This window comes from Mustela lutreola, chromosome 14, assembly GCF_030435805.1.
Source record: "Mustela lutreola isolate mMusLut2 chromosome 14, mMusLut2.pri, whole genome shotgun sequence".
Lineage (NCBI taxonomy): Eukaryota > Metazoa > Chordata > Mammalia > Carnivora > Mustelidae > Mustela > Mustela lutreola.
In genome coordinates this window covers 49820299-49848281 of record NC_081303.1, presented here as the reverse complement: position 1 = coordinate 49848281, position 27983 = coordinate 49820299, and the positions used below count along the sequence as shown (strand labels likewise).

Sequence of the window (27983 nt, the reverse complement as noted above, 5' to 3'; positions counted from 1 at the left end):
ACATGGTTCCTTGTCTGTCAGCTTTCCCCCAAGGTCACTTTTGTCTTTGCTTGTCGAACCAGGGCACCATCTTCCTGGCACCGCTGTCCCCGGAGCCGCCATCGCCGGCAGCTCTGGCAGACGGCAGAGAAGGAGTAGCTATCTACTGAAGCTTCAAAAGATGCATTTGAGAGATGGGCTCCTCCTTCAGACTGCTCTCTAATCCTGGAAAATAGCCTAGCCCCTACCTCCCTTGCCAAGAGGGCCTTCTCTAGAGCCTTTCTCTGGTGGGGGGAGGAAGGGAAGGACTTGGTTCAAGGGGCCCAGCCTGGGTGTCTATACATCGAAGGGAGTTGTCTGCAAGCTGGGGTGAGGCCAAGCTAAACACCCCCCACCCCATCAGCTGCCCCAGCCATCCTGTTTTCTTGGCCTGGCTGAGAATGGGGCTTGAGGGTTGGCTGTTGGTTAACCCTTGAGTGGCCAAAGGGAAGGAAGGAGTCCCGGGGGGGGGGGGGGGAAGTGTCTCCATCTGGTGGTCTTATCAGGACCCAGTCCAGAACCCACCTCCAGTGGTGATCTTATTAGGAGTGCAAATGTGTTTCAGGGATAGTTAGAGAAGTTGTTGGGGTGGTCTCTGAGTCACTCCTCTCATCAGTACAGAGATGGAAGATTTCCCTGAGCAGGATGAACGGAGTTTTGCTCCCACCCCACTTCGTTGCCTGCCCCACCTGGCCCATCCCTCTGAGATGGGGGTTGTGTTAGCCATACTGTTCATCTTGTTCCTCTGCCCAGGAGCAGGATTGCTTGAGGGAACCTTTCCAGGCCTCCTGTCTAGTCCATACTGCCTGTTTCACCCCAGCCCAGGCCTGCTTCCAAGGAAGGTTCTGGAGACAGGAATCTTTTCCTTCCCCCGCTCCTGCTAGTCAGCGTCCTATCGCTTTTGGCCTTCTGTGTCTCAGACCTGGAGAGAAGTGGCTCAAGCCTGGACTTCATCAGAACTCACAACCTCAGAGGGACCTTCCGGTTTTAAAAGGGCTGACAAAGGAGCCGTGGTCAATCAAGAGCAAGACGTGGGGACATTGCTTAAGTTTTTAAGAGAGTTCATTGCTGGTGAAACCCTGGGCTTGCCATACAACAGTCTACTTTTAACCCCTGAAGCCTCTGAATGTGCCCACCTCGGAGGTGGGTGACTAACTCTTGGTCCCCAAGTGGCAGGAGAACAGGGCCAAGCCGTCCTAACAGGACCCGCCCTCGTCTGACTGCTCACGTGAGGGCCAAGCTTTGGGCTGCCCAGCGGGACAGAGTCTAGGTCTCGGAGCCTCAGAGTGGGGACTGGCCCTTCTGGAAGACGTGTGACTTCAGGTCGTGCACTGTCCCCTCTGAGCACCCACTGCTCAATGAGCCAAAGTCTGGGGGTGATAACATAAGCCTTTTCTCCTTTGGGTTTTGTGAAGCTGCAGGAAAACCAGTCACGGTGTATGGAAAGCGCTGCCCAGGTCAGAGATTGTGATTCTGGTCATGATGTATAGGAGAGGCAGAGACCTCTTGGAGTCCTGGGTTTTCGAGCTCACTCCTCGTGGAAGCTCCTTGAGCCCACAGCTTCCTCCCTCTGGGGTGGGTGTGAAGGAGGAGCCCTGTGGCGGGAGTTGCCACTCCTCTGAGCAACTCCCCAACTTTGGGCCAAGTTCTGGATGGGTAGAGAAACCTCAGTCATCCCACAAATACGAATCATAGGGCCAGATCATGCCTCCTGGCCCAGTCCTGTCTTCCCTCTTCTTCCTCACTCCTCCTTGCCAGCATGTTCCATTCGCCTCTGGTGGGGGTGGGGTGGGGCGCCTGTGGCCCGGCCCGGGGCCTCTGTGTTCTCTGGCTTGGTCTGTCGTTGGCCTTTCCCTGCCTGGGGCTGGCTTGCAATGCCGGACAGAAACCGGCCCCCTCCTTCCTAGGTGTGGCATGAGCTCTCATTTACAGCAATGATACCTTGCATTTATGGGGCAGCCTTTCCTCTGGGAGCCCAGAGCGCTTTTCCTTCCGCATGCTCCCTTCGCCCCGGAGGTGCAGGCTGAGCCGTGACTGAGGCTCCGAGTCGGTTGGTGGCTGCACCGGGTCGCACAGCCACACAGCCAGCAAGCGGCAGAGCCAGGATTTGAGTTTCCAAGTCAGGACTGCCCTGGGGTGAGTGGGGGGTCCCTAGAGCCACAGCAAGGGTCCTGCTGCAAGGATCCTGCCGTGTTCACCACCTATGGGATGCCTCCTTGCCCTGACTCCAGCGTAGCCTCGGGCTCTGTGGTCCCTGAAAGTCAGGGAGTGTGAGGATGTAGGAGGCAGTCCTCTTGTGGCCGCCCAGCGTGGGCATGAATATGGAACAGGCACCTTAGATGACTACTCAGTGAACCCTCTGTCCCCCCAAAAGGGCAGCTCTGGGCGGGCTCCTCTGGCTCCCTTGATTGGGCCCTGGGTCTGAGGTCTGAGGTGGAGCCTTGCTCCTGGCACTCTGCCTTCAGGAGAGAGGTGGGTCAGTCCCCTTGTCTCTCTTCCAGGAGCAGGCTGCTAGGAGGTAGGAAAGGGACCTTCTGGCCATGTGGTGTTTCTGTGGCTGGCTCCTGCACCCCCCTCCTGGGCTGGGAAGGACTGGGAACTCCCCCTGAGAACATGGTTGGGGGTTGGGATTGGCCCCTGGGGCCACCGGAGGCGTGGGGCTCGGGATGCAGGGGTGGGCGTTGGGTGACCGGTTCCTGGGGGCCTCCAGAACCCTCCCCTTGCCCTCAATCCCTACAGCTGCCTCTCCCCCCACCCCCCGCCCCTTTTTCTCTTCTCTTCTCTTTCACTCAATTATTTCCTCGGCAGATTTGAACTCTGGAATTTGCCAGGTGTGGTGCTCCTCCCCTCGTATTTCTTTCTTCTCAAGGTCTTCTCTAGGTGCCTGGTACGGCTTCTCCCTCTTCTTCCTGAAGTCTCCCTCCCTTTCTCCTTCCATCTTCCCTCCTGTCCCATGAACCCCTGGAGCAGCAGCACCAGGAAGTAGAAGGGCAGGGCCAGCGCGGAGGTGCTACGTGTTTGCCCAAGGTGGGGCTGACTGTAGCTGGGCCCCTCTGCAGGGCTGGGCTTGAACATGGGCTTGGGCTCCTGGCTCTTCTGGGGCCTGTCCTTCCTTCTCCCCTCTGCCCCTTCCCCACTCTGGCACCTAAAGCAAGCAGAAAGGCAGGAAGGCATTGGCCCGAGCCAGCATAGACACTGCTTTGTGGACATGCTAATTTTTTTCGAGACCCCAGGTTAGTGAGAGGCCAAATTCAGTACAGGGCTGGAAGAGCCCTTAGTTTCCGGCTCTGAGCCAAGGGGTCTGGGGAGAAGGGGAACTTGTTGAACTTTGCATCCGAAGATCGAGTGTGGCTCCTTCACTAGCTTGTGGCGGAGCCCTAAGAGGGTTGCTTTCTCTTCCGCAGTAATGGCCCTACCTCTGTCCAAGGACGTGGCTCTAATGTGTTCACTGCTACAGCGGGAAAGGGAGGAGGAGTGTGGGGCCCCTCCCATCATGTTCTCAAGCGGGGAGCCCCAGAGGCCAGAGCCAGGGTCCTGGCCAGCTCACAGGATTTTATTGCACTGTGCTTATGTTACCACGGTGGTAATTACAAAGGGTTGGATTTTTATTAAAAGCAAATAACCAGGGGCACCTGGGTGACTCAGTTGGTTAAGCATCCGACTCAATTTCAGCTCAGGTCATGATTTCAGGGTTGTGAGATCAAGCCCTGCATCGGGCTCCACGCACAGAGTGGAGCCTGCTTAAGATTCTCTCTCTCCCTCTGCCCCTCCCGCCTTGCCTCCCACTCCCAGCTTGTGGAAATGCGCTCTCTGGCTCTCTAAAAAAAAAAAACCACCAACAACCAAAAAACCCCTTTGTGTCATAGAAAATTGCAAACATATAAGAAGAGAGAATAGTGTAATAACCTCTACGTACCCAAACTTCAGTAATTCTGAAGTTGGCTCACGGCCCATCTCGTATTAGACATACTTCTAGTTCTTCCTACCTTCTGATTATTTTGAAGTAAATCCTAGGTGGCTTCTCATTTCAACTATGGAGACAGGGACTCTTAAAAACAAGTCTAATTCTCACATCTAAAGAGATTTAAGAACTTCTTAATGTAGTAAAATATACACTTAGTATTCATATTTCTCTGATTATTATATATATTTTTTCCAATTTTCTCTTTACCTTGGATCCAAATAAGTCCACATGTTGTAATTGGTTATTACAGATTTTTAAGCATTCTTAACCTATATTCTTTTTTCTTCCCTTCCCTCTTGCAGTGTTTTCTTTAAAAAAAAAAAAAAAAGATTTTATTTATTTATTGGATAGAGATCACAAGTAGGCAGAGAGGCAGACAGAGAGATGGGGGGAAGCAGGCTCCCTGCTGAGCAGAGAGCCTGATGCAGGGCCCAATGTGGGGCTCGATCCCAGGACCCTGGGATCATGACCTGAGCCGAAGGCAGAGGCTTAACCCACTGAGCCACCCACGCCCCCCCCCCCCCTTGCAGTGTTTTGCTGAAGAAACTGGGAAGTTTATCTTGTAGAATGTTTCCCATTCTGACTCTGGCTGATTGCATTGTCACCATGCCTTGTAATGTGTTCCACTGTCCCTATATATCCTGTGTGCGTAACAATTACGGCTGAATCAAATGCAGTTTCCTTTAACTGACTTCTTGGGGGGAGTGTGCAAAAACCCCTTGGTTGTGGGCGTACAACTCTCCAGAGACACACAGTGTCTGGGTGTCTCTCCTTTTATGATGCTACCAGCCTTCATGATCATTGCCTAAGATCCATTCATTCATTACAGGCTAACTTCCTATTAATGACTCTCTCTAATTAGATGTTGCTCTGTCCTCCCAAAATATGTGATCCCTTACTCTGGGAAGAGGCCTCCTTCTCTGAGAGGTGTTGCTGCAGAAGCTGAGACCGCATGGCAACATAGTGGCTCGCTTTCCCCCATTCTGGCCTCTTTGAGGATCACCAAGACCAGCATCCCATAAATACCAGGTTGGAAATCCTGGAAAGAGTCCTTTGCTCTATTCAGTCAAATTTCAGTTGAATTTCAGGTCTTTGTGCTGACGGAGAGAGAACAAGACAGCTCCAATTAGCTCTGCATGACATGTCCGCCATATTTAATCAGATTAATGGTCAGGCACAAATCTTCCCTGATTATCCTCTCTACCCACCTCTGGCTCATACTACTACCAGGGATTTAATAATAACTCTTTGTAGTGTGTGCTATTTTATAGTATGTGTGTGTGTGTGTGTGTGTGTGTGTGTGTGTGTGTTTAAAGATCTTATTTATTTGAAAGAGAGAGAGAGAGAAAGAACACATGCATATGAGTGGGGGCTGGGGAGGTGCAGAGGGAGAAGCAGACTCATAGGTTTTGATCCTAGGACCCTGGGATCATGAGCTGAGCCGAAGGCAGACAATTAACCAACTGGGCCATCCAGGGGCCCCTAGTTTATAGTTTGTAAAGCATACACACACACACACACACACACACACACACACACACACACGAGAGGGTAAGAAGGAAACTTTGGGGTCAGCTTCCTGGAGTGTGGATCTGTAGCTGCTTGGCCTTGGGCACATTAGCTAACTTTTCTCTCTCCATGTCTCCACCTACTTTACAGGGTTCTTAGGTGTATTAAGTAAACTCGTGCAAACAAAGAGCTTTGCACAGGGCTGACACACAGTAGGTACTCAGGAATTGTTAGCTGTTTTTATCTGGAAGCACCTGTTCACAGCAGTCCTGTCTGGAACTGTGAGGCTCTGCAGATGCTCCCCAGGACAGAGCAGCGGCCGAGGAAACTCGACTGCATATCACAGATGTGGGAGCGTGCACAGTTTGCTTCAGGATCTATTGAGGAGGCTTTCTTGTGCACCCCCGCCCGTCATCTCCAGGTAGCCAGGGCTCCAGCCTGAATTTTAACAATGATGAGGTTGGATCCGGAGAAGTCAGGGAACTTGCAGTCAGAAACAGAGTCAGAAGACGGTGCCTAAATTGGGCAAGGAGAGCCAGCCGGCCACCCTGCTGTCTGATACCTGCTCTGTCCTTTCCCCAGCAATGGGAGCCGGCACGAGGGAGGGGGAGGACACGGGGCTTGGCTTACACTTGCTTTTGTATTTTTCCCTTTTGGAGGCCTGGGCTGTGTCTTGCCCTTGAGGAGGGCCCCTGAGGCCTCAGGTCTAGAGAGCCAGGTGGACGGGCCTGCTCTCCGGGAGCTGGAGGTCCCCTGGGGCCTGGCACAGCTGCTCGCCCATCTGCCCATGCAGCTCAGAGATGGAAATCTGCAGTTGGACTATTAGAGCCAACAACCCGCCTGGGCAGAGGAGGAAGCCCACTTACCAGGTGCCAGTCAACCACGGGGTCTCCTGGCGCTAAATTGACCTCCGTGGGCCAGAGACTCCAGGCCAGGAAGGGCTCCAGAGGTGGGGCTCCCAGAGGGGAGGAGGGAGGAAGGGAGTCAGGGAAGGAAATGGGGAGGGAGACTGGGAGGCACCAAGCAGCTCATTTGCTCTCCATTAGCTCCTTATCCCTGGCTTGTTCCTGTAACGCTCCACGCGCTGGGCAACATAGACAGCAAGGCACCATTTGTGGGCCTTGGAGAAATGCAGAAAGGAATACTGGGGAGGCTAACTGGGGAGCAAGGCCTCAATCCCAGGTGGGAAGGCGCGGGAGGAGGGCTGGGCAAAACGGTAAGCATTGGCACTAATTTCTCAGGCATCAAAAAAACAGAAGATGGGGATCCTAATGAACAAGATGAAATACTGTATTTTTGTGTCACTGGCCTCCTGCCTGTTATATCCTTGAACTACTTCTTTTGCTGGGCGCTCAGCCTGTGACTCAAGCATGTGAGCCCAGAGTGGCAGAGTTTCCATCCCAGGCAGAGGAGAAGAGGAGGGGAGAAACGGGGTGGGGGGAGGGGGCAGAAGCCCAAGGGGCTGCTTTCCCCATAATTTCACTCAACAGAGGTGGATTTATGGAGCTTGAATGGCTCCGGCCTAAGCACAGGGTCGCGGGGTTTGGGCAGTGAGTGGAGTTCAAGGGTGCAAGGTCATGACTCATTTAGATCATACAGTCAGAATGGGGCCGATGGGGGCAGGGGACACCGAGTGAGGTCAGGAATGAGGTCACCGAACGAGTTGCAGGGCCAAGCTCTGGGCCAGCATACAGAGGCCACTCGTGAATTGTGAATGAATGAATGAATGGACGAATGAACGAATGACCCAGTCAAGGGAAAGGAAAAGTGGTTTGATTACATTTCTTCTTAGACCCTTTAAATTCTCTAGCTCAGTCCTTAGGGGTTGGACTTAGGGCTCGGACAGCAGAAGCTGCTTGTGAGAGATGTGTTGTACGTTGAAGCAAAGCTTGATTGTCTATCCCACAGAGCACTGCTTTGTGAATTAACCAGGATTTTGGCTTCTCATACTTTCCTTTCATCTGCACGTCTCTCTCTGTGTGCGCTCGCTGGGGTGGGGTGCGTGGGGACACGGAGCAGGGCAGCCACACACGCAGGCCTCAGAGCGTGAGCCGAGGCCTGTCTGTGGTCTCCGCTCCCTGTGCCCTCCTGTCGGTCCCTCGTTGTGTTCTGAGTCTGGGTCTTAGCCACCTCGGCCTCCTCCCCGGTGCTGAGTTGGCGGAGGCGGGAGGGAGACACTTTGTCCATCCTGACTTCTCGAGTCCTGTTTCTTCTCCCTGGCCCCTGAATGGGTCAGACTGCCTTGAATGGACAGAGGAGCTGAGTGTCCACGCCTGCCCCTGGTCTCCATGAACTCAGGGCCCCAGTGTGAGCCTGGGCTCTGTTTCAGCTGGCAGAAGGGGCATGGAATTGGAGCCTGCCCTCAGCCGCGGAGAAAGTCGGCTACAGCAGGACTGGACACGTCGCGTGTTCAGCAGTCTGCCTCACAAGGCAGCTTAGGAGAAAATTAAGTGGATTCAAGCCAGGGGAAGTTCAGCTCCGTGCACTGGGCTGGTGAGGGAGGGGGCTGGGCTGGGCGAGGAAGGGGGGCACTGCCCCTTTTTCTGCTCAGTCCTGTCTATAAGTTAATCGCAGCTCAGCTGTGTTTGGCACTGGAAATGGCCCTCTCCCCATGCCTATCATTTGACCCCTTGTTCCCCTCAGCCGCTGAGATTTTTGTAGGACTAAGTGACCTTTGGGGACAGCCAGGAAGCAGAATTTTGCCCTATGGCCTCCGCCTGGGTTTGCTCACAGGCTCCTCCAAGAAATCACCAAGAAGGTCCTTTCTCAGCATTCCAGGTCCCAAGCAGTTTTAGTCCATCTCTAGCAGTATTTTGTCTTCTAGCTAGGAAGGCAAACGTGTCCAGATCTTCTGGAGGAAGCAAGGCCCAGCGAGTATGCCTATAGTAGCACACATGCCAAGGGCTCATTGGGGTGGGGGGGCATCGGGGCCCTCAGCCCCCCAGCCAACCCTGAGACCTGAGCTCTCAATATTTCTGAGCATGAGAATTTCACGCGGGGCCCATGGCTTAGTTCCTGTGTGATCGCTTTCATAAGGCGATTGATGTGTCTCCATTTTAGTTCTGAAAGTCCTGTATTTGAGACCCTCCCCTCAGTGCTGGGCAAACTGGAACAGTCACCCACCCTCTGCTAGGGGATCCTCTCTCCGCCAGCCCTCTAAACCCGTTCCTACTTCTCTGTGTGAGTTAAATCACGGGGAACATCTCTTCCCACCGTTCGGCTTCTGTGCGCTGACCCCGGAGGTGGGGCTGACCGTTGAGCAGAGATGGGACCTCCCCAACATGCACAAGGCATGACTTCCTTATCTCTCAGCAGCCCCGAGACAATCCAAATAGTTGTCCCCCCTACCCCGCTGGCAGTTGGGGGTTTCTGCTGAAACCCAGCCAGCCCTGCGGGTCAGACCCTGCCTTTCCACATCTCCTGTCTTCTAGGTAAGTCTAAGCAACATCTAGTCTCTGGTCTCCTTTACCTTCCCACATGCCCTGTGCCAGAGGACAAGGACATGTGCAGGTGACACAGTGCCCTTTTTTAATAAATGAAGAAGCTGAAGTCGAGTATGGGAAGTTTAGTAAGCTGTTGGGCCAAGGTCACACAGAAGCACCAAGGCCAGAGCCAGCCTCCAGGTCAGCACCTTCCAGACAAAGCTTCCGGCTTCTGTGACGTTGGGGAGAGTCTCCCCCGCTCCAAACTGCTTCTTCGGTTGTCTTGCCCCTCCCAGTTCAGACTTTTGTCGGAGACACCTGGCCTCAGAGGTGATCATTCTCTTTCTTTGGCCCTTGGCCCCTGTCCAGGCAGTGGTGACGTTTTTCTGTCTAAGTGTCAGAACCCCTGCTGACGGGGCACGAAAATTCGCCCAAGCTGGAGCCGCCCAGCCCCGTCCTTCCCATCCCATCTCATAAAGGGGTTATTCAGGGAGGCCCCTCTCTTTATTCTATTTATACATCTTTTCAGCATGTTTTTGTGCTAGTGGCAAACAGCGGTCTACCCTCCTTAACCCTGCCCTGTTGTGCTTTGGTTGAGAGTTTCCTTCCGTCCTCCGCCCTTCACAGTCCATGGCCCTGGGGCCTACCAGGCCCATCTGGCCATCAGGTCAGAGAGGGCAGCTGCTCTTTGGGGGATAGGCCGGCGGGTAGTGGCAGAACTCTGGTGTGCAGGACATGGGACAGGACGCGTGAGGTCCCGCTCCTCTCTTGACAGCGGGGATGACTCATGTGGACTCATGCAGAACCCCGGGGCCCAGGGCAGAAGTGGGACTGCCGTCATCACTCAGCACCCGCAGGAACACTCACTCGGTATGTGGGTAATGAGAAGGGAGTGATTGCCGGGGATGGCGGGAGCCCGTGGCCGCCACGGTGGAGAGCACGGCCCCGCAGTCCAGGGCCCAGGCTCCTTCCCAGTGCCGCCGCTGCCGGGTATTTAACCTCATGTTGGTTCCTCCGTGAGAGGGAGAGGATGACAGCCATCTCCAAAGGTGGCTGTGAAGACGAAGCGAGTTGCATTTAGGATTGTGCCTGACACAAAGGACCCGCTCACAGGACCGCTGTTGCTAACTAGCTCATCCCCTCTGCTCCTCACCTCTGCAGGGAGTCGTTCGTTCATTTGACAGACAGATCGAGTACCTGAGATGTGCCAGGAATACAAGGATAAACTTGCTCCAAGTTTCTAGTTCTACCAACACTTCCTAACGCCCTCTGTTTTTTCTCCAGCCTCCTGGGGCAGTGACAGAGGTTGAGAAACGGTGGTCATGTAGGTCCCATTGGGCTTCTTAAGGATCCTCGTCTGTGTGGTGGGGACAGCGGCCACTCTCCTTGGGAGTCGGGGACCTGAATTCTATTGATGACCCGACTGGTAGCCAGCAGGAGGCCCTTAGACAGGTTGCCTTATCTTTCTGGGCCTCTGCATCACCATCTTTCAAATGGAATAATAACCCTTTCCATGCTATTTGTTGGGGTACCACGCAGAAATGAGAAAATAGAAGCACAAGCTTTAGTCTTTTTTTTTTTTTTGAGTTTTTTATTTTATTTAAGTAATCTCTACACCCCATGTGGGACTTGAACTCACAACCCTGAGACCAAGGGTCGCATGCTCTTCTGGCTGAGTCAGCCAGGCTCCCCAAGTGAAAATCCTTTGTAAATGTCAGGGGCGGGGATGGAACAAAAAGGAGACAGTCCCTGAGACAGCTCCCAAACTACGGGCAGAGGTGGGCCCCCCTCAGGAAAGGGCTTGAGCGCAAACCCCTTGTAGGCAGTGCTTGGCACAAAGTAGACAGACACACATGAATGCCTGGCCCATTGTTGTAGCCCCGTAGTAAATATTTGTCAAATGACTGAATGTGGCAAATGGATCCAACCAGCGTAAATGCAGGGGAGGTATTACATTCTGGGAAAATGCAAAGCAAAGGCAAGATCCAGATGGGGCATGATCTATCAGGGAGGGCTTCCTGGAAGAGAGGGTTCAGATATAGGATGGGAAGGAGGGGTAGAACTTGCATCGGTAAGGCGACATTCCATGGCACAGGCTGGGCATTTGCAGACTCCCCAGGGCCAGCTAGCTTGGTTTGTTCTTGGTGGGGTGGGGGGAGGTCACAGAAGAAAGGAATGAAAGGAGTAGAGGATGTGGGAAAAGAGCCCTTGGAGCCCAGGCAGAGGAGTTTGCATGGGCAGAGGCCACACTGGGCTTTGAGAGAAAAATGCATGGTGGGGGAATGTGGAGGAGCGTGGGATAAGTGTGGTGGTGGTTGGTGGTGAGCAGACCCCAGGAGGCCCGGTCACTGCCGTCTCCCCTTGAAGGGCGGAGTCCAGTGGCTGATGGCTCTGGATGATAGGGGCCGTGCTTGTGGCTACAGGGGCCTGGGACCACCTTCCAGGCAGCCACTAATGACACTTTGATGGCGGCAGGAGCTGGCAGGCAGCACTCTGGTGCTCTGCTGTATAAGGCCCCTGGCTTCCCCAGGCACGGCGGGAAACTGGCCTGGCTCACTAGCGTTCTGGGGACCTGCTCTTGCAACAGAGAGGGAAGGAAATAGAGAACTTTCAAAAGGCTGCCTAGGCCGTGAGGACTAAAGTCACACAGTTTAGGGCCTTGATGCTGATAAATCATCATTTCCTCCTTTTAAAAAAGAAGTCTAGTCACACACAGGTGCTCATGGGTTAGTGCATTTCAATTGGGCAGCGTGGGATGGGGGGGTGGGGGGGTCCCACGGACCCGAGGTCCCGTCTGAACTCTGCCACCTGCTCTGGGACCTTGAGCAAGTTTCTCAGCCTTTCTGGGCATCACTTTTCTCGTCTCCCAAGGCTTTTGTCAGAGAGTTAATTTGAGGGTTAAGGAAAACCCTGTGTCGGAAGCACTGGCGATAGCTTCTATGATGTGTTCGGAAGCACTGGCGATAGCTTCTATGATGTGTTCGGGATGCGGTCGTGGTTTCTGCTTTTGCTCTCTCCCTCCCAATATTCCTTCGTCCTCCACTATGGGAGGGGAGGTGGAGCGTGCCCCGAAGGGCCCCAGGGGCAGCTCCTGGCACCTGCTTTCCCTGGCTCAGCAACAGGCTGGGTCCTGAGCGCCTGCACTGTCCTGAGCTCGGAGGGCACCAGGCTGTGGCCAGGCTTTCTCTCCTCTGTATCCTGCCTCCTAACAGTGCCCAGCACAGAGCATTTTACTGGATGCTTGTTGAGTGAATGATGGTTTTGATGTGGTCCTTTTTTTGAGAGAGAGAGAGAAAGCATGAGTGGGGAGATTGCAGATGCAAAGGGAGAGAGTCCTAAGTCCCCATGCCAGGTGAGGAGCCCAACATGCGGTTCGCTCCAGCAACCCAGAGATCAGGACCTGAGCCAAACCAAGGGTTGGATGCTCAGCTGACTGAGCCATCCGGACTCCCCTGACAGCTCCTTTAGAATTCAGTCTGGCAGGGGAGGTAGGCTTGTGCACAAAGGATTAAGAAAAAGCAGCTCTGATGCACAGCGAGCTTTGCATCAGATGAAGGAAGCTTCTGGGAGGAAGGGGGCAGTTTTGGGCCAAAGCTTGAGGTCAGCATGAGGGGGTGAAAGGGATGCAGCTCCGGCAGAAGGAACAGCCCGCCCAGACCCTGAGATGCACGGGGCAGCACTGAAAAGGGAAACAGCAGCATGGAGAGGGATGGGAGCACAGAGAGCACCCCGGAGTCTCAGGGCGAGGCCGGAAGGGAGGCTGGCCTGCGAAGGGCCTTGACGGTTCGACCAGGGAGCATGGATTTCACCGTTCAAGGGTACAGGCAGGGAGGGGGCACAATTGCTTTCCTCTCTTCTCCTGCCTCCGTCCTTACAGCCCTGTGCAGATGTTACCTGAGGCTCAGAGAGGCTTGTGGCCTGCCTGAGGGTGCACAGTGGATTTGCTGTGGGGTCACAAAGGGAGCTCAGGGCCCTTGGCTCCACTAAGTGACGTTTTATGTGACAGACTGTCTTGTTGGTGTTGCTCGACTCCTGCTGTCCTTGAGGACACTCCCAAGGGTGACCTCTGGCTCACACTGTCCCCGAGTCTAGCTTTCAACAGCAGCCTTTTCCATTCAGAGAGCCCAGTGTGATTGAACTTGGACCCCCCCTCCGCCCCCACCCATATCTTTGGCACAAAGGAGAAGCCACAAGATCCCCTGGAATAGCTTCCTGCTACATTTCCAGGTGCCTGGCTGCCCGGCATGGGGCAGGATTGGCTCATGGACTTGTTTTTCAAAAGAGATGGGGCAGCATTTGCGGACTATATGGCATTATTCTGGATGTTTTGGAGAAGGCCAAGAACCACCGTCTCTCTCCTGATGCTCCCTTCACCTCTTCCAGAGACCTAGTTCCAAGGGTTTACTGCCAGGGCCAGCATGCTTTGCATGTAGTAGGTCTCCACAAGCACGCGTCCGGAGTATGACAGATGTATGAGCAATGGACCACATGGGAAGAGGTAGGGAACCCGGCACTTTCTAGAAAAGGAGATGCAGTGGGGGCCTCACAGGGGTTCAGTCTGCACAGAAAGTCCCCCTATCTCCTCACTCCAGTGAAATTCCAAAGAGAAGCCGACCTGTTAAGTTATGGTTTCCAGTGGTTTCTCTGCATCATGTAGGGACCAAGGCTGCTGCTCAGAAGCCCCTTCTCCTAGAAGCCACTCCTCCCTCCCGCTTCCCAGCCCCTTTGGGAGACAGAGCTTGTGTTTGTGCTGAATCCCAGTGGAGAAACATGGCTCCTTCCTTTGGGGATCCCCAAAACACCTCTAGTGTTGGGGGTCCAGTAGGGAGTTCTCCCCAGGTCATGTCCCCCATTCTCCTAAATCCATCTCATCATCAGGACAGGAAGGAGCCTCCATTTAACAGGTGTGAACAGCAAGGCAGGAGGGGGCAGAAGAGAGGAAGGAAACCGGCAGGTGGTTCTCACTTTTTAGAGGTGGGCAAAGAGGAAAAGAAGTAGTGATGGACAGTCGTGTCTGGAGTCGGGGGAAACCATCTGGCCTCTTTGGCAGCTGAAAGGCTTGCCTTTGGGGCCCTTGGGTGACTCAGTGGGTTAAAGCCTCTGCCTTTGGCTCAGGTCATGATCTCAGGGCCCTGGAATCAAACCCTGCATTGGGCTCTCGGCTCAGCAGGGAGCCGGCTTCCTCCTCTCTCTCTCTCTCTCTCTGCCTACTTATGATCTCTCTCTATCAAATATATAAAAATCTTAAAAAAAAATTTTGGGGAGAAAAAAGAAAGGCTACCCTTTACAGGTGCTCCTTACCTGGGTCCTGGGCAGGATCAGGGGCAGTGCGTTTCCAGCACCCCAGTTAGACCAGCAGAGGCCCATGTGCCGTGGTCCAGTTAAACCAGCTTGATGTGCCCATGATCTCCTGGTACTTGCTCACCCTCCTCCCGCACCCCTGCCCGCCTTCCTGCTCCTTCCTCTGCTCCCCAGCCTCCCTCCCTCCCCTTCCATTTCTTCTCCTCTGCCTCTCCCTCTCTATCTATCCCACTTGCCCACCCTCGCTCCCGCCCAGTCTTCCCCAAACATTTATTGAGGAATCACCGTATGCCAGATACCAGGAATGCAAAGATTAATAAGACATGGTCATGGCCCCCAAAGAACTCTCTGGGGGAGATAGGCGTCTCAGCCACTCAGCCCAGTCGTGTGGAGGCTGGGCTCGGAAATACCTGTGGGGGAGTTGAGGGAAGGCCCCGGGGAGGGAGGGGCTGCTGCTCTCAGGGTCGGGGAGGGAGGATATATGGGGGAGTGGAAGTTTCCTTGGCTCTGGAAGGAGCCCCGCCTCCCTGGGACCTGCCTTCACTTGAATTCACAAAGTCTGTGGCCAGGAGCAAGCTCCCCAGCCTCTCCAGGCCTCAGTGTCTCCATGTTTGCTCGTTGTGTTTCATCATCAGGGTTTGAAGTTCTCCACACAGCAAAAAGATCCAAACTGAAGTCCCGGATGTCGCCTGGGATGAGGGGGTGTTCGCCAGCTCTCCTTGAAGACAGTACACAGGGACGCTGGGATTTCAAAGGGAATGATTTGGAGAGCTGATGGGGTAGAGGAACCTGCTCTTTCTCATGCTTAAGCTCTGGGTTGTCCAGAGCCAGGTGAAGGCCAGGGGGCAGCCCCACAGGAAAGGGGCTGAGTCCCCAGTCACAGCCCGTGTTGTCTTCTTTCTCTTCCTTCTCCCCATCGGAAGGAGCAGCTGGGTTTGATGAAACCCAGAGGTGGTTCCGGAGGTAAACGGAGTGCCTAGTGCAGGGGAGGCAGGGGAGGGGAGCGCATTTGCATCCATCCCAGCAAAACAGCAGCCCACTGGGACAACCAGGGCCACTAGGCCCTTTGAGACAGAGGGGACCTAACTTCCCAGCTCCCCAGCTCCAGAAACCTTCCCAGTCTTCATGGGGTATGCACTCACATGATGAGCACTAGCAAGGCTGGGCTTCTGGGGGCTGGAACAGGACAGTGGTGCCCCTCCTGATGTCCCAGGGCGGTGTGGAGAACGTAAAATGAGATGTGATCAGAAAGACCCTGGGGCTTCTAGTATAAAAGGTGCGGAAGAGCCTACTATCTCCAGGCAAATTCACCACTGTTGAGATTACTCAAGTATGTAGCCCATCATATGGTTATGAGCCTTGTGGACCCCATAATACTTTCAACTCTCATGGTAGAACTCTTTGGACTCTATGGTAGGAGTGGGAAGTGCTATAGCCTCGATTCAAGCCCCTGGAAAATTAAACAGCTTGCTTTTGAGGCGAAAGCCACCCCTCTCGTAGCAGCAGCATCATCTCAGAACCTTCCTAGGCCTGGCTTTTCTCTCCTTGGCAAGAAGGTGGCCTCAAAGTGAGGCAGACAGGGTAGTATAATGGTTAGAAATCCAGATTTGGGAGGGGCAGTTCAAATCCTGGCTCTAGGCTTCCTAGCTGTGTGGCAACCTAACCTCTCTGTGCTTCTGTTCCCCGTCTTGTAAACGGGAATCATTCTACTCTACATAGGGCTGTTTGTGGATGAAATGGTGGGAAGCACTTAGCCCCATACTCTTAGTACCCTCGTGCCGCCTTTGCCTCTCTCCCTAAATCAAGGTGTGCAAACACCTGTGAAGGCTCTTGAGACTCAGGAATTTGCCTCTAAGCGAGTATTGTCCTAGGACACTTCTTAGCTCCTCCCAGAGCAGTGGCTTTTGGGTTTTTTTTTTTTTTTCTCCACACTACAGAAAGATGTTTACTGTGTAAACAAGGAAACACATACGTGCATACACGCACAATCCCCTTTATACGAGTGTATAAGTATATGAAATTACACTTTTCTATACAGCACTTGTGCCAAGTGCTTTTCCAAGTGTTTTACGTATGTTAACTAACATAATGCACACAGTAGCCTTATGAGGTGGGCACTGCTACTGTACCCATTTTAAAGATGAAGAATCTGAAGCGTGGAAAGATGTAGTGTCTGAGTCAAGAGTCTAACACTGTGTGTGTGTGTGTGTGTGTGTGTGTGTGTGTAGCTTTTGATATTTTTACAGAGTGCTGTGTGTTCTGGTATTTTCTATTCTGTTCCACTAAAATTTTAAAATGCCAGTCTTGATTACTAAATTGTAATTCAAAAGTTACGATGAGGGGGGCACCTGGGGGGCTCAGTTGGTTGAACGTCTGACTCTTGGTTTTCAGCTCAGGCCGTGATCCCAGGGGTCGTGAGATGGAGCCCTGGCAGTGTCTGGGCTCTGTACTAAGTGCGGAGTCTGCTTGAGAGTCTCTCGCTCCCTCTGTCTCTCCCCCACCTTATGTGTATACTTGCTCGCTCTCTCTCACTCTCAAAATAAAAAAAAGAAAAAGAAAAAAATTCCAGGCGAAAGTCACTATTTTTTGGAATGTACTCCAAAAGCAAGGAGGGTAATGAGGAGGACACTCCTGACTGACTTGGGGTGGCCTCTTTCCAGAAACAGATGCGGCTCTCACTGGGACGATGGGGCAGCTCCTCGTGGTTCCCAGATGGGGATTCTGAAGACGGTGTGCTCAGACCCCGGGAGACGGCTGCTGCTGGGGTCAGGTGTTCGCTCCTGGGGCCCTGGCTGTGGGGATTTTGCTCCCACTCAAACCGGGGAAAAGCATTCTGAGCTGGAGCCCCTGCATGGAGCCCAGAGTGTGGGGCTCATGGCTGAGCTCCTGAAACACCTGGGAAGCTCTTAAGAAGCCATTTGGTGTTCTATCGACATCCGCTGTGTTTCGCCTTTACGTGTGACTTTTGAGATATTTTTTATATGTACTGAGTGATTTTACCCTCACAAGGGCTGGATTAGGTAAACTGAGGTTCCGTTCCATCCCATGAGTAAAGGAAGAGAGACACGGATAAGCAGGGATTCGGCCAAGAGCGGACTAGAGCACAGGTCCTCTGGCCTCCACAGTTCTGGTCATTCCAGCTGCAGATCACACCGGCCCTGCCAACCTCGGAGATGCTTAAGGAGGTGAGCGCAGAGAGGCTCTTCACCTACTGGCTCCATTATTTGGTTCCTCCTTCTTCAGCTCCGGTTCCAGGGGTGGGGGGTGGTTGGTAGAGTCATTCCTACCCCCCTCTCGCCCCCCCACCCCCGGTCCTGTCCTATCCAGATGCAGCAGCCAGAGGGGTGAGGAATGCACTCTGGTTTACGCCTGTCCTGCCCCCTGGTCTTTTTATTGGAGCAAATCTGACATCTGTATTGACTTCCCCAGGGGAGATGGATTTAAATTCCAGCCAACCAGATACAGGTTAACCCAAACACAGGAGGCTGGAAAAGGTGGAAACCAGGGGGAAATTTGTGACCTTTTGGAAGGGACCCCCGTCTCTGCAGAATGGGTCCGCTAGTGTTGCCCCTGGGAAGCAGGAGGAGGGGAAAGGTCAGGGGAAAGGCCCTGGCCGCTCGGAGGTATACTGAGGGAGGCTTGCTTGCACATGTTCGGTACTGGCACTGGGGACAAGGGACCTCTGGGGAGGTCGGGTACCCCTGGGCCGGCCCATCGAGATCATTTCTCCTGGGTCCCTATTCTGAGCAACCCACAGCTGTCCTTCGGGCAGTTGTCTCCCCAAGCCTTACCGGGGTGTCTTGTGGGCCAGGGAGGCTCTAACACCCACTCTCACATCCTGCGGCAGGAAAGCCAGGCTCTCGTCCGGCCAGGGCCTCTCCTCCGCACATTAGCGCTGGCGGTGCTTTTAATAGTCTCAAAAATTAGGAAAATGTGTTTCAGAGCCATAGCTGCTCCCAAGGGATCCTGCCTTCTTCCCGCTGGGAGTGAGCCTTCAGATCATTTTATTTATCATTTATTTATTGATCAGTGAGAACATATGAACCGAGCAGGAGCCCCTGTGTGCATGGCGGGACTCCGCAGCCTGGGCCCCAGTACTCTTCTAGCTTCAGTTTCCTGGGGTGTTTAACGGAGCTTTCTGGAAGAGGTGGCCTTTGAGTTCAGCCTTACGACTGTGTCCACCTGCCTTTCCCGGGAGGTTTACATTCCACGGGCGTCTAGGCTGAAATGGGGGACTGGGTTTTGTAGGGGAGTTCCTTGGCTTGTCAGATGATCAGTTTGGCTGAGCATAACCTTAAAGGTTGGCTCACTGTGATGGCTGGAGAGGGGTAGGACCTCCTGATGAGAGAGAGGCTGTGGCCCGCTACACACGGAGGTGCCTAAAGCCTTTGGGGAAATATCGAGAAGCTGTGGCCTGATTAGAAAATTGACCTACAGGGGCGCCTGGGTGGCTCAGTGGGTTAAGCCTCTGCCTTCGGCTCAGGTCATGATCTCACGGTCCTGGGATCGAGCCCCGCATCGGGCTCCCTGCTCAGCAGGGAGCCTGCTTCTCCCTCTCTCTCTGCCTGCCTCTCTGCCTACTTGTGATCTCTGTCTGTGTCAAATAAGTAAATAAAATCTTTAAAAAAAAAAAGAAAAGAAAAGAAAATTGACCTACAGGGCAGTGGAATGTGCCGTGTAAAAGATGAAAGGGCATTCGCTCTAGGGGCCGTTGGGTGCCAAGGAGTTAGGCCTTCCTGCGGCCAGGAGGGGAGGGGACAGCCCCTGGGAGTGGGAGTTTCTGAGCAGGAACACAGTATGATGGAGACGGGCATGAAGCCTTACTCTGCAGAGGGCTGCATTTCTAAAGCACAAGGCAGAGTCCTAAAGTTTCTCTTATTGCTTGTTCCAAGTGCTTCTTGGTGGCTAACCTGAATCTTTCCTGCTGTAATCAAAGCCCAAGTTGCCTCATCGGAGTTGGAAAACAGCTGAACAGGGCCCAGCAACTGGAAAGAAAAGCTATTTTCCCATTTCGTTCAGAGAGAAACCACCTATCTTGATGGAATAGGGGTATGCACCTGGGTTTTGGGCCAAGCTGGCCAAGCCCTGGGCACAGGAGCCACTGAGCCCTGCATTGATACAGGGGTGTGGGTCGGGGGGAATTAGAGCCCTCAGGGGACTAGAAGCCCTGGATCTGTCCTGAGGTGCTGTCCCCCCTCCCCCATGCCCCCTGGCACTGGCACACACACCGTCCCTTTGAAAAGCTTGTGGGCAACAGTACTACGTGTTCAGCCTCCTCGTCTCCGTTGTGAGGGTAAACAAGATGGGGCTGATAAAGGTCTCTGGGCTGGGTGACAAGGGCCTTGGAGAAGAGAGACAAGATATGATTCAGGGAGGGCACAGGAGAAGAGATTGGGGGGTCCCACTGTTTCTGGCTCCAGCTTGCCCGTCTGACCCCTGAGAGGGGGATCTGCCAGGATCAAGGCAGGCAGCAGGTGTCTGTTCCCCTCCAGTCCCCTGCTTTGACTGTACCCCAGCTTGGGGGAGCGGGCACGAGTTCGAGTCTATCTTGCCCTCCCAGGATCTTCCTCTGCTGTTGCCCTCGTCCTGTTTCCTGCACCTGCCATCCGCAGCAGTCTCACAGGGAATCCCGGAGATTCCAGTCTCTAAAGAAGAAAGCTCTTCTTGCACACAGAAGCTCTCTCCCCCCCGGGCTCCCAGGGCAAGTGGAACATTCCATTTAAAGGGTGAAACAGGAACAGGTGAGCAGACAGTGCAGAAAAGAGAGAGGACTCAGAGACACGGGGTTGGGGGGAGGAGTGCAGAGCCACCCACGCTGTCCACCTCCACCCCTGCCACCTTCCTACCAACCTGCTCAAGGGCTCCTTGCTTCCTGTGCCCTGACCCCAAAATGCCAGCACAGCAGCACATAGCTCTGCGACACCTTAAAGAGCCAGGTAGGCAGACATCCTCTCAGAACTCCCTGTCCCCTCCCATCTGGGGACCTTAACTTTCCCAACTACCTGGGGCTACTGTGTCCCACGATTCTGGGGGCACCGTTGGCACCGTGCTCTATGTGAACGGTCCCCTCCACCCCCGGGGGTATGCTGAGTCGGTGCCAGCAGATAAGTAGGAGGGCAGAATCAGACACTTTTCTGTGTTCCAGGCAAACAATAGGGACCTTTCCAGGAAGCTCGGGGGAGGGAGTTGACTGTAAGAGGATCCCTGGGTGGATGCTCTGTGGGGTGGCTCCAACAGGTTTCTGTATTTGCTGCTGATTGCTTAATTAGACACCTACATAGTGCTCTCTGCTAATGACCACATCGCCCAGGGAGATGGTAGATAAAAGGGTGGGTAGCCTGAGAGTGACAGCCTCAAGGACAGCTACCTGAGAATGGGGGCAGGAGAGGCAGTGCATCATGGGGTTTCCTTGGGCCAGTCCAGACTAAAGACTAATCAAGAAGAGTGAGTGTCTTCTCTGCCAGGACGGAGAAAAGAAGCAGCGGGCTTGGAGCCCGTTTCTATCTCCAGCATGCACATCCTGTGTGAGCTTTCAACGCTTGGCTGTGGTTTTGGCCTCTTGAGAAACGGGGAGGGTCATCTCCTGTGTCTAGGCAGTCACCGAGGCCAGATGAGCCCAGGCTTGTGTGCATCTCCGGAGGTAGGCGCTGGGAGGTGGAGAGCGACCAGGTGTGTTTCCAGGCCCTTGCAGGGTAGGTTGGAAAGAGGACCAGGTAGGGTGCAGAAGGGCATCACTGAGCCCTGGGAACTCCAGCCAGACAATCAGGAGCCCCTCGGGGGTTTGAAGCAGAGCTTCGATAATGGGCTGACAGCCTGGCTGCGAACATTTTGGAGCTGCTCAGAGGGTGTGGGAGACGCAAAGCACGCAGGTGATTCTCTGCCGAGGTCTTGGAGGAGTGGCTGGATGCAAGTATTTGTGGTTCCTCGGTGCCTGGCCCCAGCACTCCGCAGCCCATCCTCCCAGAGCTGGGGCTTTTGGGTTGGGGGTCCTAGATTGTACTGGGTGAGCCAGACAAATATTTGCCAAAAGCAGGCTGCGTGGGGAAGGTGCCAGACCCAGGTCAATGTTGTGTTTGTGCCGCCCAAACAATGCCATGCTTCATGGGCTCCCGAATGTCACAGCCCTGTTGGGAGGTGTGGAACTGGGCCCCGGTGGGGAAGCACAGGGCTGTGCACTGTGGGGGAGCCGGGGGGATGGCACTCTGCTCCTGGGGGACCTGGGGGGGTGTGGGCATCCTGACTTTGGGCTGACTTTGGCCTCATTCCTGCCATCCCAGGAAGGTCTTAATGCCTCTTGAGGATGGAACTGGAAGGGGCTGCAGGACTGTTGTATGAGGCGATCTCCCCTGTGCTTTTGATGGAAATACTTATTTCTGCCCATTTCAGAGGCAGCATGGGGTTGGCAAAGATGACCAAATGTCATGGGAACTTTGGGCCTTAGGGGAAAGACTGTGACTTTTGAAGCTGGGCAGGCCTAGATTTGAAGTCTGCCTTTAGAACCTACTAGCTGTGTGACTTTGGGCAAGCTAGCTGACCGCTCTACTGCTCCTTTCCAGGAGCGCAAAATGGGACATTAGGGCCCTCATTGTCATGGGCGACTGTGATGTTTCCCCCAGAAGGAAATAAAACCAGTCCTTTTGCTGCATAACCTCAATGCTTTTATGTTGAACTGCAGGAAAAGGAACTATATTCAGTTTCACTCAATAAACATTTTTTGAGCAAAGGTATTTTTCAATTTCAAAGAGTCAGTGATTTTGTGTCTTTAAGAACCCTTTGGACATCTTGGAAGGAAGAAGTATTTGAAAACTCTATTATATTTGGCCGTTATCATTAGTTTTCGGTTACCCCCTCAGAAAGTCTTTATCTGTTTAGTTCCAGACCTGGAAACAATGCGCGGAGGCAGAAAGTGTGCTTGACCACATTCTGCAGCAGTGGAAAAGGCGGCCCTCAGAAGCAGTGAGCGTCTCATCCCTGTGCAAGTTCAAGTGGCAGGTTCGTCTTTCCTAGGTGCTGGAGAGAGCTTTTCCTGCTTTGGATGGAAGGGCAGATTGCTTAGTACTGAGGTCCCCCCTAAACATGGGAGCCTCTGATTCTGAGATCACCCGAATTCCCCAGCTGAGGATCCAGGTTTTCCTCCTGTATTAGGTGAAAGCATGAGTGATTGGGATTAGGGGAAAAGCCCCTCCACCATGGGGCTTCTTGACTTCCTTCTCCAGAGCAGAGCCCCTTTTATTTGGACGAGATTGACTCTAACAGCTTTCCTGGTCCTTAACTGTTCTTCACTATGATCAAAGGCTTTGCGCCTGGGTGCCCTCTTGCCCTGCAACGTGTCTGAGAACCAGCTTCTATTCTGGGTGGATCTTTCCCCTTTGTTCCACACCATCTCTAGTAGGATGGGGGGTGAACCGTCAAGCAACTATTTATGGCATTCCTGTTAGATGCAAGGCACTGGTGTGAGAGTGGGGAGGGAAGGCAAGGAATGAATAGTCCTAGTCCTGCAAGGGCTTCAGTCTCTCTTCTGGAAACAAGTTTGACCCAGGCTGAAAGTCAGTTGAGGGTAGAAGGCTGTAGGACAGGACAGTGGAGTGCTAGAGGGCAATAGTAGGCATGCTTGGGAGAGGAATAGAAAGCTGGTTGTGGGCTGAGGCACTGGGATAAACTGGGCTTAGTGGATTTTGGGCACCGATTACTATCAGGTGGTGGACTTGGGTGGGAGAGAGAAATTTCACGTGGAGGTTACGAGCCTGTTTGGCTGGGAAGGTTCATGCTGACATTGATAGAAGTAAGAGAACTTGGATGGTGAGCCCATTAATAATTGACCGTGTTTGACCTATGTAGGTTGCAATAGTCAAATGGTACTGAATAGTTTCTGATGAAAGGTTTCCCTCCTGCTCCGTCGTGGATCTGCTCCCAGCTCCCTCCTCAGAGGTGACCACTGTTATCCGCTTCCCGAGATGCTCTAAGCCGGTCTAAGCTAAGATCCACGGACCAAGTCCCTCCCACCACCTCATTGTTATGACCCAAGAGCCAAAAGTGGGGTTTATATTTGAAATGACTGGAAAAAAAAATAAGATTTTTGATTCATTAAACTCATATGAAGTTCAAGTTGTAGTATCCGCAAGTGGAGTCTTGTTTACGGCCACACTCAATCATTTGTGCTTATTTGTTTACGCTAATTCATTGATACTCATTTGTTTATACTAATTGATTCATGTTCATTTGTTTATGCTGACTTGTCTATGGATTGTCCACGGCCGCTTTTGTACGACAAAGGCAGAATTAAGGATTTGCAATGGAAACTCTATGGCCCATGAAATATTTACTGGCCCTGAAAATATTTACTTTCTAACCCTTTACATTAAAAGTTTGCTGACCCCAGCCCTGTAGAAAGATACAGATGGTTACAGATTATTTCTTAACCCGCATGGTAGCATATTAAGTTAATCACTCTGCCCCTTGCTATCTTCATTTGCTGTATTTTGGTGGCTGTTCCACATCAATCCTGTAATATGATTATTCTATGCCCTGAGTAGGGCATGGGGAATCTTAATTTGATTTTAGATGTGCTGAGTTTAAGGCAAAGACTCATTACTCCCAAGGAAAATGCTCAGTATATGGTTGGGCTCCAGAGGCCTGAGGCTTGGAGTGTGGAGGTGGAGATGGGAGAAGCACCTGCGGGGAGGTCTTCTGTGCAAATCTGTGATGTCCGTGCAAATCTGTGACATCAGCCTCTAGCTCAAAGATTTCCCTTTACAGAAGCGAAGCGTTGCGTTCTGAGCACGGTACTGTCAGCTCTGGATGTTAACAGTCAGATGAACATAAAGACCACGAGAAGCAGTAAACCAGCACCTGAAGGAATAGTAAATACTACAGGCAACTTAGGGTTACCTTCCCGAGGGAGAGGGAAGCTGGTGACAGGTGGTGTGCGGCAGTGAGCGGAGTGGGAGGGCAGTGGATCTTTCTTGGGGCCTCCCCCCAGTCCACCCCCTTATACCTGTCACCTTGTTTATATTGTTACTCTCTTGGGTGGTGTATTTTGTCTCATTTCACAACCCAGGAAATTGAGACCCAGCGATGGTAAATGATTTTTCTCTCAATCAGTGCTTCAAGTGAATATCTATTTGTATTAAAATGGGATTCCGTCTAATTTTTTTTTTTTTTTTCATCTGACTTTTAAGTCGCCCAAGAAGCCAAATCAGGCGGGAATCACTCCCCAGCTTTGGCAAGCCATTTCTTCTTCCGGGCCTCAGCTCCTTCATCTGCAAAATGGGGCCATTGTCCTCATGCTTTCCCTTCTCACTTTCACGTGGCTTAATCCTCTTGTGGGTGAATCGTAAGGTAAAGGGCTGGTTTTGGTAAGAACCAGATGCGGAAAGTCAGAAGAGGAGTAGAGAGGAAGGTAAGTTGAGCCATCAGTATGTGCCGGATTGGTTATCCGGAATCTGATGTTAGGAAAGTGTTCCTTGATGTGGAGGAGTCTAGAGATCTCTGCTCCTAAACTGAGAACTTGCCCATCGCCCCTCTGTCTCGGCCCTGAGGGCCACTTGGGGCGGGGAGAGAGATGGACAGCGCCTGACAGGGCCCTTCCTGTGTCTGCCAGGCTCTGCTTGGCTCCGCTTGGGGTTTCTAGAGGAGCCGCAGCTAGAGGGCTGTCTGAGGTTACCAAGTTGCCGGCAGGGTGGGGCGGGAGGGCGGGTGAGCCATCAGACCCCAGGAACCGGGGGTGTGAGTGTGTTTATATAGGACTCAGCCAACCTGCAGTTTCAGATTTCAGACCCCCGCTTTATCAGGAGACTTTCCCCTGGTTTTCAGTCCATGCTGGAGCCGGGAGAGAGCTGACACCAGAGCCGTCCTGGAAGGCTAGGGAAATTCTGGATTCTCCAGCTCTCTCCCTGACTCCTTCCTTCTCATGGGAGCTGTATCGGTCACCCTGGGCAATTTTCTCCAGTCTGAAGTGTTGTTTCCTTCCTTCCCAATCAGCTGTCTGCGTCTTCCAGTTGGTTCCTGACTTCTAGCATGGAAGGTAAAATCTGGGGTCCGGGGGCCCTAGGCTAGGAGGAACCGGGGCTGCCCAGGCTTCCAGTGCAGAGGACTGCTGGGAGGGGGGGCAGGATGCACATGTTGGGCAAGGAAGAGTGGTTTGCAATGAGTGAGACAGAGAGAAGGTAGGAGGGAGGCAGGAGGGAAGGGGGAGAGAGAAAGAAAGAATGTGTGTGTGGGCATGTGTATTGGAGGGCACTTCTGTTATATTTGGAAAGCAAATTTTCTTTTCCTTCTTCTTTCATTTAATTCTTTTCTCTACCAACAAATAAGAATGTCCCATGAATGTCCATCTTCCTTGGGAGTCTCCCATCAAAACGTTAGGAAAAACCTGACTTCCAGAATGTGACTGTTTCCTCACTCGGAGGGAGGGGGTCCCAGAGGATGCTTAGGGACATGGGTCTGTCCGGGAGATAGGCATCTAGAGGGCTAATGCCCCCAGAGCCCGCCTTGACTTTTGCAGGCGCTTGGAAGCTAACTGTAAGCGCTGTAGCTGTTTGTGTGGCGGGAAGGTGTCACCGGTGGGAGGAATTAGCCTGAATCAGGCGAAAGAGCTCAAAGCTGTCAGAGACAAGTGCCAGGAGCCTTTTCTTTTCAGGGTCTCAGAATTGGGCAGGATGCAAGCCAATGCCTGAGGCAAGGCGGGTGGGTGGGTGGGGGGAGGGCTTGGCATTCCTCCCGGAAGTGGACATTTGGGTGGGGAGGGGATGGTGGGTGGCGGGTAAGGCTGGCTGCATGGGTCTGCCTCCCCAGGATTTGCATGGTGTATCTCAGTGGCCAGGAGCAGAAAGCAGAGCCTACCTCCCACGGGGGCCTGGGGAGTGGGCAGCCTGCCCTGGCTGCTGAGACCTTTTTGTACAGTCATGTCCATGGGCAGCACACGCTTCGAGGGAGGATCCGGCAGGGATGGCGGGAGGGCCAGACCCATGCGCCTGGCGAGAGCCCGGAGGTAGCTTTTGAAAAGCAGATTTAGGGTGATGAGATAAGCATTGGAAGTGGAGTGTGGCAGAGTGAGCTGGAGGCAGAACATGGAGTAGGTGGGAAGGAATAAAGAGAGGGGCCTGGGGAGTCCTAAGCTCTGGTACCTTCCAGAGCTGCAGGCATCCGAGGAACCTCAGCCCTCAATACAGATATGACCTCCGGCAGGTGAGAGAACGAAGGTTTGTCTACTGACTTCTGAACAAGACAGACGGAGCAGAAGTGATGTGGGCAGGACAAAGGACGGTAAAGACACATTCTCAGCAAGGAAATGGCCTAGTGCAGTTGAATCTGGGATGCAATCACCCAGCTGTTTATTAGGCAATATAATGAATGGGTTGTACAGTATGATTATTTTTGAAACTATGGGCACTTAAAAATTATTTTTATTTACATCACCATGTACTTCCAAAGAGAATTCCAGTGTCTTTGAATATTTGACAGATGGTGTGATGTGTAATATTGGCCAACAGATAGCAATAACCCTTCCTTTTATTCAGCTGTGCAGAGCTCCCCGGCGCGGAGCATGCTTTCGCAGACACTCTCCCTTTCTGGCTCTGAGTTCAGAAGATGTTTACCAATCGCTTTCCTCTTCTGGGCATGGTGTTAGATACTGAGGTCCAGATGTGGACAAGATCTGGTTCTGGGGGCACCTGGGTGGCCCAGCTGGTTAAGTGCCCAACATTGATCTTTGGCTCAGTTCTCGATCTCATGGGTGGTGAGAATGAGCCCTGCATCAGGCTCTGCACTCGCCTGGAGATTGTTTTAAGATTCTCTCTCTCACTGCCCCCTGCACTTGTGCAAGAACACACACACACACACACACACACACTCTCTCTCTCTTTTTTTAAAAGATTTTATTTATTTATTTGACAGACAGAGGTCACAAGTAGGCAGAGAGGCAGGCAGAGAGGGGGGGGAAGCAGGTTCCCTGCTGAGCAGAGAGCCTGATGTGAGGCTCGATCCCAGGACTCTTTGAGACCATGACCTGAGCCGAAGGCAGAAGCTTTAACCCACTGAGCCACCCAGATGCCCCCACACTCTCTCTCTTTAAAAAAAAAAAAAAAAAAAAAAAAAAAAAAAAAGACCTGGTTCTGTCTTCAAGGGTCTCACAGACTAACTGCAGTCCCATAAGGAAGATGGAATATCACTCCTACCATATATGCCCCTCAACCACTCACTCACCAGAGGCTGCCTTTATCTCTCAGGTAATTCTTGACTCCGTGGGGCAGATTGCCTTCTTCCCTTTTCTCCCCGGCTCATCTCGACAGGCGAGGGGACTGAATAGTCAGGGGCTCCCCAAAACTTGGGACGTTCCACATGGAGATCGATGCTCCCTGAACACTGGGTTTAGGAACATAGCAACCAACGTCTGTTCAGGTCTTTGTAGCTGAGAGCGTGTTCCCATAGCATGTTTGTTGATTCCCCCTATTTCTCTCCCACATTTGCCCAGCTCAGGTCTCCTGGGAAGGTGCAATCTCTAAACCTTAGGGTCTTCCTCTTAATTTCCAGGCTTCGGCTAAAAGGAGCATAAAGAGGTCATCTGGCCCAATGATGATCAGTTTTGGGTCAGTGACAAGAGTTTTCACCAGTCTGAGGTGAAATGAGAGAAATAGAAAAAACATACTGATTTTTTTTCCTCCCCAGAAAGCAAAATTGTATTCAGTTCAAAGGTTTTTTTTCAGGGACAGAAGATGTTCTTCAATATTTATTCTGGGGTTATAGCTTTTTTATTCTTTTCATGAGCTGGT

The 27983-nt window shown here is 52.8% G+C and overlaps 1 protein-coding gene across 15 annotated transcripts in view; it reads left to right on the top strand.

The window, feature by feature from the left end:
- The window catches only part of PLEKHA6 (pleckstrin homology domain containing A6), a 141735-nt gene that overhangs the window by 41653 nt on the left and 72099 nt on the right, over nt 1-27983 (top strand). The window contains exons 1-2 of one of the 15 annotated variants that reach the window (XM_059147140.1): nt 19966-20150; nt 22087-22206. The exons of 11 other annotated variants lie outside the window; for them this stretch is intronic. The gene's annotated coding sequence lies outside the window, so the exon portion shown is untranslated. Of the gene's footprint in view, nt 1-19965; nt 20151-22086; nt 22207-25013; nt 25238-27983 lie in introns of those variants that run through there. 3 more of the 15 variants (XM_059147142.1, XM_059147145.1, XM_059147144.1) reach the window with 3 other exon arrangements.